A 10,000-nucleotide genomic window follows, 5' to 3' on the forward strand; every position below is an offset into this window, starting at 1 on the left:
CACACGCGAGACAGATAGGAACCGCAGGTTCGGACATTTGGTTCACGCACTCGGCCGAGCGGCCGGTGGTGCGAAGCTACCATCCGTGGGATTAAGCCTGAACGCCTCTAAGGCCGAATCCCGTCTAGCCATTGTGGCAACGATATCGCTAAGGAGTCCCGAGGGTCGAAAGGCTCGAAAGTACGTGACTTTACTAGGCGCGGTCGACCCACGTGGCGCCGCGCCGTACGGGCCCAACTTGTTTGCCGGACGGGGCACTCGGGCGGCGCTGTCTGGGATCTGTTCCCGGCGCCGCCCTGCCCCTACCGGTCGACCATGGGTGTCTATATTTCGATGTCGGGACTCGGAATCGTCTGTAGACGACTTAGGTACCGGGCGGGGTGTTGTACTCGGTAGAGCAGTTGCCACGCTGCGATCTGTTGAGACTCAGCCCTAGCTTGGGGGATTCGTCTTGTCGCGAGACGAGACCCCCGCGGCTGGGCGCCAGGGGCACGTGTGCCTTTGGCTTTGTTTTTGTTTTTTTTTTTATTTTGTCTCCCGTACCCCTGGGCGTATCGGTTGGGCCGGGAGGCCACCCACCCACCCACCCACCCACCCACCCACCCACCCACCCACCCACCCACTCCGCTGCATTCGGTGCGGCGGGCTGAGGCGTATCGGTTTTGCGGCCGCCTCCCCCTCCCCCGCCCCCGCACAACCACCCCCTCTCCCTTGTTCCCCTGGCGTGGGTGCTGCGATGGGTGCCGCCTCCGTGCGCGCGGGAGCGGCGGGGGCGGCGTCGGCGGCCGGGCGCGCAGTGTACTGCCGCACTACAGCATATCGCTTTGTCTGCCAGGCGGGCGTCGCGTGGAGGCGGCGGCGGCGTCGCGTGGGTGCCGTGCGGCGCCGCGTGGTAACGTAGCGCCCACCCGCAGTGCGGTGAACTACAATACCTCCACACCATGGATGTGAAATAAAATATAATAACACATGATGCTCCGCAAGAAAATAGACTTGGGATAGGGTGTGTCGTTGGCAAGTCCCCGGGGCGGTTAGTGTGGGTGGTGATAAGTCCGTAGGAGGGGAGCCACCTGTGCGAATGTCGGTAAACTAGTTTCGCATGTGGCCCACAGACTGTGCCTCCATCTACAGGAATCTCCCGAGACTAGGTCCGGCGCAGAACACGGCCACCTACTGGTCCGTCCCGACGACGATACCGCCCTCTATGAGACGGCCGGCGGACTATGATGTCGATGTCGCCTACAGCGCCCGCTTGACGACCCAGAGTAAAACGCCTGCTGCACCCCCTCTTCACGGCAGGTGACGCAAATCGAGTCAAAAGTGGTGGACCGACGGTCACTCCAGCCGCACCTGTGAATGCGCCACCCCCACCGCCCGACTCGCAACTCGAGCGGATGTACGGCGGACTTTTCCCGCAATCGTACATTGCAGTCCACCCCTATATCTTCCACTTCATGAAGAGTTATCTCCCAAAAGCCAAAGTCCCGCTGTCCCAATACATGCTCTGGACGGCGGGCCGCGAGACGTGACGCCCGGTGGCAAAGAGTGCGCCGCTGAGGATATAGAGGGTCCGTCCCCCCGCACAGTGGTGACGGTGTGCGGGTAGTGTTTCCGACACCGCTTCCTGCGGTGGCAACGCTGGGGCAGAGTCGATACTCGCCCACTGGTGGAAGGTAAGCATTCTGCTTTACATCAGTACATAACTAATATTTCAGTCGTCTGACGTCCCTGCTTAGTAAATGATGCAGGACCACATACATAGATGATACATACTGTAAACTGGGGAGGACAGTGTGAACCGCACTCGACCCAGTCACCCTATCTCACAGTCCACTCTGTGTGTAACAAAGCGAAAGCACCAAAGCACTATCGTTCAACAACATCCATTTTATCCTCGCTGCCACAGGACACTATCCAAAGAACGACAAGAGGAACGTCACGTCCACTAATAAGACAGAATGTCTCACACCCACCCGCAAACAACGCAGCTCAAATCAGCCAGCAACACCCACAGTGGTCCACCCAGTATCAACACAGGACGCAACGCCACGCCACAACACAAAAGGTACAAGTAATAAAATACCCTTTGGCCACACTCCTTATAAAGGCATCGAACCAACCCACCACCTGACACCAGCCAAACGTACATCCTGATTTGACACATCTCTGGCAACCTAACCCACGTTGGCCCTTAACCTAACCCACGTTGGCCCTTAACCTAACCCACGTTGGCCTTAACCTAACCCACGTTGGCCCTTAACCTAACCCACGTTGGCCCTTAACCTAACCCACGTTGGCCCTTAACCTAACCCACGTTGGCCCTTAACCTAACCCACGTTGGCCCTTAACCTAACCCACGTTGGCCCTTAACCTAACCCACGTTGGCCCTTAACCTAACCCACGTTGGCCCTTAACCTAACCCACGTTGGCCCTTAACCTAACCCACGTTGGCCCTTAACCTAACCCACGTTGGCCCTTAACCTAACCCACGTTGGCCCCTTAACCTAACCCACGTTGGCCCTTAACCTAACCCACGTTGGCCCTTAACCTAACCCACGTTGGCCCTTAACCTAACCCACGTTGGCCCTTAACCTAACCCACGTTGGCCCTTAACCTAACCCACGTTGGCCCTTAACCTAACCCACGTTGGCCCTTAACCTAACCCACGTTGGCCCTTAACCTAACCCACGTTGGCCCTTAACCCTAACCCACGTTGGCCCTTAACCTAACCCACGTTGGCCCTTAACCTAACCCACGTTGGCCCTTAACCTAACCCACGTTGGCCCTTAACCTAACCCACGTTGGCCCCTTAACCTAACCCACGTTGGCCCTTAACCTAACCCACGTTGGCCCTTAACCTAACCCACGTTGGCCCTTAACCTAACCCACGTTGGCCCTTAACCTAACCCACGTTGGCCTTAACCTAACCCACATTGGCCCTTAACCTAACCCACGTTGGCCCTTAACCTAACCCACGTTGGCCCTTAACCTAACCCACGTTGGCCCTTAACCTAACCCACGTTGGCCCTTAACCTAACCCACGTTGGCCCTTAACCTAACCCACGTTGGCCCTTAACCTAACCCACGTTGGCCCTTAACCTAACCCACGTTGGCCCTTAACCTAACCCACGTTGGCCCTTAACCTAACCCACGTTGGCCCTTAACCTAACCCACGTTGGCCCCTTAACCTAACCCCACGTTGGCACCTTAACCTAAGTTACGCTGCACCTTAACCCAAGTTACGCTGCACCTTAACCCAAGTTACGCTGCACCTTAACCCAAGTTACGCTGCACCTTAACCCAAGTTACGCTGCACCTTAACCCAAGTTACGCTGCACCTTAACCCAAGTTACGCTGCACCTTAACCCAAGTTACGCTGCACCTTAACCCAAGTTACGCTGCACCTTAACCCCAAGTTACGCTGCACCTTAACCCAAGTTACGCTGCACCTTAACCCAAGTTACGCTGCACCTTAACCCAAGTTACGCTGCACCTTAACCCAAGTTACGCTGCACCTTAACCCAAGTTACGCTGCACCTTAACCCAAGTTACGCTGCACCTTAACCCAAGTTACGCTGCACCTTAACCCAAGTTACGCTGCACCTTAACCCAAGTTACGCTGCACCTTAACCCAAGTTACGCTGCACCTTAACCCAAGTTACGCTGCACCTTAACCCAAGTTACGCTGCACCTTAACCCAAGTTACGCTGCACCTTAACCCAAGTTACGCTGCACCTTAACCCAAGTTACGCTGCACCTTAACCCAAGTTACGCTGCACCTTAACCCAAGTTACGCTGCACCTTAACCCAAGTTACGCTGCACCTTAACCCAAGTTACGCTGCACCTTAACCCAAGTTACGCTGCACCTTAACCCAAGTTACGCTGCACCTTAACCCAAGTTACGCTGCACCTTAACCCAAGTTACGCTGCACCTTAACCCAAGTTACGCTGCACCTTAACCCAAGTTACGCTGCACCTTAACCTAACTTACGCTGCACCTTAACCTAACTTACGCTGCACCTTAACCTAACTTACGCTGCACCTTAACCTAACTTACACTGCACCTTAACCTAACTTACGCTGCACCTTAACCTAACTTACACTGCACCTTAACTGTCACATGTAACGTCACAGGAATGTAGCTTTGCCTAACAGCAACCCTCTGAACATAGTTCACTGCTTGGATCCTCTGGTGTCATGTGTATTTCTTGATGCCATGGTGCGTACCCTCACATAAAGGTCTTTCGAGTGTTGCGTACTTTCTACACAGTCCCGCTAACCACTGGAAGGGTGTACCGCTACAGAACGAATATCGCCCTCCCCTCCTGCCCTTCCAAGCTGGTCGGTCAGGCGTTTGTTTGTGAAATGAGCCTTGCAGCTGTTCAGTTGCATTCGGTTGTCGATGCAGTCAGTGTACGTTGTGGTACGGCCTGTGTGGACTGTCCGCTGATGTACGCGTAACCCACACTGATCATCCGTCGTTACGTACTGAGTGACATAATGTGGCACATGCTTGACCGTACACCGGCTGCGCCCTACAATGGCGAATCATAAGGGCCATATGTTGTGCACGATGCTACTTGTCTCGTCTCCCCATTACAGCGAGATTGCACTGTTGTACGCCGTACAGACATGTGGTAGGTAGGTACGGACGAAAGTATTGCATGTTGGCCCCCCCCCCCCCCCCCCTCCTCCCTCTGCCGGGAATCAGCGTGAGCCGTCTGTTGATGTAGCGACGAGGGTTTTCCTATTTAATCGTATTGCCCCACACAACATGATAGCACGGTGGACCGCGTTCCACATCTGCGACATGCTACAGAGGCCGGTTGACAGTCGACCGCGCAAGGGACATTGCACACGTGCGCGGACCATCTTCCACGTGTTCTCTCGTGTACATGCCGCAGTGTGTATGTGGGCTGATGTAGCGTGTCGTGACACATAACATGCAGGCATGCCAGAATCGTAGATTTCGCAAATGTAGATTGACGTATACGTTTGCTGCCAAAGATCCGCAAATGAACTGGAAATCAGTTGTTGAGCGGTTGTTCGCGCTGCAGGTGCATCGGTGATAGCGACGATCGGTACATCTATGAACCGGTTGTTTCGGCGGTACCCGCCATGCCCCCGAACCTGAGTTGGCCATGTGGGTATGAAGCGATACGAGGCTGTGGCTTGGCGGGACAGTCCCCGGCCGGTGAGGGGGGGCCGCCCGGCGTGCTGGCCGCGCGCTGCGTGAGCGCACGCACTACAGCCGGCTGGTGGGGGGCGCCCAGTGGCAGGAGCGCCGGCCGACGGGCCCGGCTGGCGTCCCAGCTATGCGCCGGCGCACCCTGCGCGCGGCGCCAGGCGGCCAAAGTGGGTTCTGCCGAGCCCGGTGCGAAGCGCGGTGGACATCTGCAGTGTGCTGGTCCGATTGCGGACTGTGTGCGTTGAGGATGCGCCGCCGCCCGGCACTCGGCGTCGCGACGCCGTCTGCTGCTCGGTCGCCCCCAGCGGTTCTCGCAGGTGGTTTGTATCGCAGCTCTGCGGACGTGTTGGCGCGTGCGCTGTGCTGGGAGAGTTCGCTTCTGCACCCAAGTGGGGCTTTGCCCTTCTGTGGCGCTGGCGTTGGAGCTGCCGGTCACCGTAGGTGGCGCGTGTTGTTTCCCGCCGGCAATGCCACGACAGCACGCTCCCGGGCCTCTGTCGGCAGCGGCAAGCTCAGTTGGGAGCACGGGTGTTCGCACTGAAAGCGTCTACTCGCCCATCTCCGGGCGATTGCGCCTCTCTCGAACCCGACCAAGTACTTAGGACGGCGCTGCGCGCCGCCGGGACCTGAGAGGGTTTCGAGGTGTATCGTGCAGGGGAGCTCAGCCTCCTCCTGTTTGCAGAATAATTGAGCGGACGCTTGCGTGTTCGCGCGGGCCCTCGGGACACACTCCCGGGCGGCCGGCTGCTCAGCTCTCGTTGACGCAGCTCCCTGGTTGATCCTGCCAGTAGTCATATGCTTGTCTCAAAGATTAAGCCATGCATGTCTCAGTACAAGCCGCATTAAGGTGAAACCGCGAATGGCTCATTAAATCAGTTATGGTTCCTTAGATCGTACCCACGTTACTTGGATAACTGTGGTAATTCTAGAGCTAATACATGCAAACAGAGTCCCGACCAGAGATGGAAGGGACGCTTTTATTAGATCAAAACCAATCGGATTGGCTCGTCTGGTCCGTTTGCCTTGGTGACTCTGAATAACTTTGGGCTGATCGCACGGTCCTCGTACCGGCGACGCATCTTTCAAATGTCTGCCTTATCAACTGTCGATGGTAGGTTCTGCGCCTACCATGGTTGTAACGGGTAACGGGGAATCAGGGTTCGATTCCGGAGAGGGAGCCTGAGAAACGGCTACCACATCCAAGGAAGGCAGCAGGCGCGCAAATTACCCACTCCCGGCACGGGGAGGTAGTGACGAAAAATAACGATACGGGACTCATCCGAGGCCCCGTAATCGGAATGAGTACACTTTAAATCCTTTAACGAGTATCTATTGGAGGGCAAGTCTGGTGCCAGCAGCCGCGGTAATTCCAGCTCCAATAGCGTATATTAAAGTTGTTGCGGTTAAAAAGCTCGTAGTTGGATTTGTGTCCCACGCTGTTGGTTCACCGCCCGTCGGTGTTTAACTGGCATGTATCGTGGGACGTCCTGCCGGTGGGGCGAGCCGAAGGCGTGCTTGCGCGTCCCGAGGCGGACCCCGTTGAAATCCTACCAGGGTGCTCTTAGTTGAGTGTCTCGGTGGGCCGGCACGTTTACTTTGAACAAATTAGAGTGCTTAAAGCAGGCAAGCCCGCCTGAATACTGTGTGCATGGAATAATGGAATAGGACCTCGGTTCTATTTTGTTGGTTTTCGGAACCCGAGGTAATGATTAATAGGGACAGGCGGGGGCATTCGTATTGCGACGTTAGAGGTGAAATTCTTGGATCGTCGCAAGACGAACAGAAGCGAAAGCATTTGCCAAGTATGTTTTCATTAATCAAGAACGAAAGTTAGAGGTTCGAAGGCGATCAGATACCGCCCTAGTTCTAACCATAAACGATGCCAGCCAGCGATCCGCCGCAGTTCCTCCGATGACTCGGCGGGCAGCCTCCGGGAAACCAAAGCTTTTGGGTTCCGGGGGAAGTATGGTTGCAAAGCTGAAACTTAAAGGAATTGACGGAAGGGCACCACCAGGAGTGGAGCCTGCGGCTTAATTTGACTCAACACGGGAAACCTCACCAGGCCCGGACACCGGAAGGATTGACAGATTGATAGCTCTTTCTTGATTCGGTGGGTGGTGGTGCATGGCCGTTCTTAGTTGGTGGAGCGATTTGTCTGGTTAATTCCGATAACGAACGAGACTCTAGCCTGCTAACTAGTCGCGTGACATCCTTCGTGCTGTCAGCGATTACTTTTCTTCTTAGAGGGACAGGCGGCTTCTAGCCGCACGAGATTGAGCAATAACAGGTCTGTGATGCCCTTAGATGTTCTGGGCCGCACGCGCGCTACACTGAAGGAATCAGCGTGTCTTCCTAGGCCGAAAGGTCGGGGTAACCCGCTGAACCTCCTTCGTGCTAGGGATTGGGGCTTGCAATTGTTCCCCATGAACGAGGAATTCCCAGTAAGCGCGAGTCATAAGCTCGCGTTGATTACGTCCCTGCCCTTTGTACACACCGCCCGTCGCTACTACCGATTGAATGATTTAGTGAGGTCTTCGGACTGGTACGCGGCATCGACTCTGTCGTTGCCGATGCTACCGGAAAGATGACCAAACTTGATCATTTAGAGGAAGTAAAAGTCGTAACAAGGTTTCCGTAGGTGAACCTGCGGAAGGATCATTACCGACTAGACTGCATGTCTTTCGATGTGCGTGTCGTGTCGCGCAACACGCTACCTGTACGGCAGTAGCCGTGCGCCGCGTGCGGAACCACGCGTGCCTCTCAAAACTAGCGCAAGTGTTGTTGTGTGGTACGAGCGCTGAAGCTCTGGAGCGGCTGGCCTGCGGCACCTGGCGCCTGGCGCCGGTTTTGAATGACTTTCGCCCGAGTGCCTGTCCGCTCCGGTGTGGAGCCGTACGACGCCCATCGGCCGTCAGGCCGTTGGACACAAAGTAATGGAACAGGGGCCGTCAAACGCCTCAGTCCCGCCTCTGCAACTGTCTTGAAAGAGACGGTGGAGAACTGAAAAGATAAAGATCACCCAGGACGGTGGATCACTCGGCTCGTGGGTCGATGAAGAACGCAGCAAATTGCGCGTCGACATGTGAACTGCAGGACACATGAACATCGACGTTTCGAACGCACATTGCGGTCCATGGATTCCGTTCCCGGGCCACGTCTGGCTGAGGGTCGGCTACGTATACTGAAGCGCGCGGCGTTTGTCCCGCTTCGGGCGCCTGGGAGTGTCGTGGTCGCCTGTGTGGCCGGCCGCGTCTCCTTAAACGTGCGATGCGCGCCCGTCGCCTGGCGGTTCGCATACCGGTGCTTTCTCGGTAGCGTGCACAGCCGGCTGGCGGTGTGGCGTGCGACACCTCGTACAACGACCTCAGAGCAGGCGAGACTACCCGCTGAATTTAAGCATATTACTAAGCGGAGGAAAAGAAACTAACAAGGATTCCCCCAGTAGCGGCGAGCGAACAGGGAAGAGTCCAGCACCGAACCCCGCAGGCTGCCGCCTGTCGTGGCATGTGGTGTTCGGGAGGGTCCACTACCCCGACGCCTCGCGCCGAGCCCAAGTCCAACTTGAATGAGGCCACGGCCCGTAGAGGGTGCCAGGCCCGTAGCGGCCGGTGCGAGCGTCGGCGGGACCTCTCCTTCGAGTCGGGTTGCTTGAGAGTGCAGCTCCAAGTGGGTGGTAAACTCCATCTGAGACTAAATATGACCACGAGACCGATAGCGAACAAGTACCGTGAGGGAAAGTTGAAAAGAACTTTGAAGAGAGAGTTCAAAAGTACGTGAAACCGTTCTGGGGTAAACGTGAGAAGTCCGAAAGGTCGAACGGGTGAGATTCACGCCCATCCGGCCACTGGCCCCCGCCCTCGGCAGATGGGGCCGGCCGCCCGCGCGGAGCAATCCGCGGCGGGGTCGTGTCCGGTTGCCTTTCCACTCGCCGCGGGGTGGGGCCGTTCCGGTGTGCGGTGGGCCGCACTTCTCCCCTAGTAGGACGTCGCGACCCGCTGGGTGCCGGCCTACGGCCCGGGTGCGCAGCCTGTCCTTCCGCGGGCCTCGGTTCGCGTCTGTTGGGCAGAGCCCCGGTGTCCTGGCTGGCTGCTCGGCGGTATATCTGGAGGAGTCGATTCGCCCCTTTGGGCGCTCGGGCTCCCGGCAAGCGCGCGCGGTTCTTCCCGGATGACGGACCTACCTGGCCCGGCCCCGGACCCGCGCCGCTGTTGGCTCGGGATGCTCTCGGGCGGAATAATCGCTCCCGTCAGCGGCGCTTCAGCTTTGGACAATTTCACGACCCGTCTTGAAACACGGACCAAGGAGTCTAACATGTGCGCGAGTCATTGGGCTGTACGAAACCTAAAGGCGTAATGAAAGTGAAGGTCTCGCCTTGCGCGGGCCGAGGGAGGATGGGGCTTCCCCGCCCTTCACGGGGCGGCGGCCTCCGCACTCCCGGGGCGTCTCGTCCTCATTGCGAGGTGAGGCGCACCTAGAGCGTACACGTTGGGACCCGAAAGATGGTGAACTATGCCTGGCCAGGACGAAGTCAGGGGAAACCCTGATGGAGGTCCGTAGCGATTCTGACGTGCAAATCGATCGTCGGAGCTGGGTATAGGGGCGAAAGACTAATCGAACCATCTAGTAGCTGGTTCCCTCCGAAGTTTCCCTCAGGATAGCTGGTGCTCGTACGAGTCTCATCCGGTAAAGCGAATGATTAGAGGCCTTGGGGCCGAAACGACCTCAACCTATTCTCAAACTTTAAATGGGTGAGATCTCCGGCTTGCTTGATATGCTGAAGCCGCGAGCAAACGACTCGGATCGGAGTGCCA

General features: G+C 56.9%; 2 non-coding genes and 1 pseudogene across 2 annotated transcripts; all 3 read left to right on the forward strand.

Annotated features, from left to right (window-relative positions):
* The first annotated feature begins 5,957 nt into the window (after window positions 1-5,957).
* LOC126328386 (small subunit ribosomal RNA) lies at window positions 5,958-7,850 on the forward strand. The gene has a single exon (XR_007561887.1). It is a non-coding gene; the product is annotated as a small subunit ribosomal RNA (ribosomal RNA).
* Window positions 7,851-8,205: 355 nt separating this feature from the next.
* On the forward strand, window positions 8,206-8,360 carry LOC126328377 (5.8S ribosomal RNA). The gene has a single exon (XR_007561879.1). It is a non-coding gene; the product is annotated as a 5.8S ribosomal RNA (ribosomal RNA).
* Window positions 8,361-8,548: 188 nt separating this feature from the next.
* LOC126328402 (large subunit ribosomal RNA) overlaps window positions 8,549-10,000 on the forward strand; it is a 5,747-nt pseudogene continuing 4,295 nt past the window's right edge.

The sequence above is a fragment of the Schistocerca gregaria genome, unplaced genomic scaffold (assembly GCF_023897955.1).
Source record: "Schistocerca gregaria isolate iqSchGreg1 unplaced genomic scaffold, iqSchGreg1.2 ptg001127l, whole genome shotgun sequence".
In the NCBI taxonomy this organism is placed as follows: Eukaryota; Metazoa; Arthropoda; class Insecta; order Orthoptera; family Acrididae; genus Schistocerca; species Schistocerca gregaria.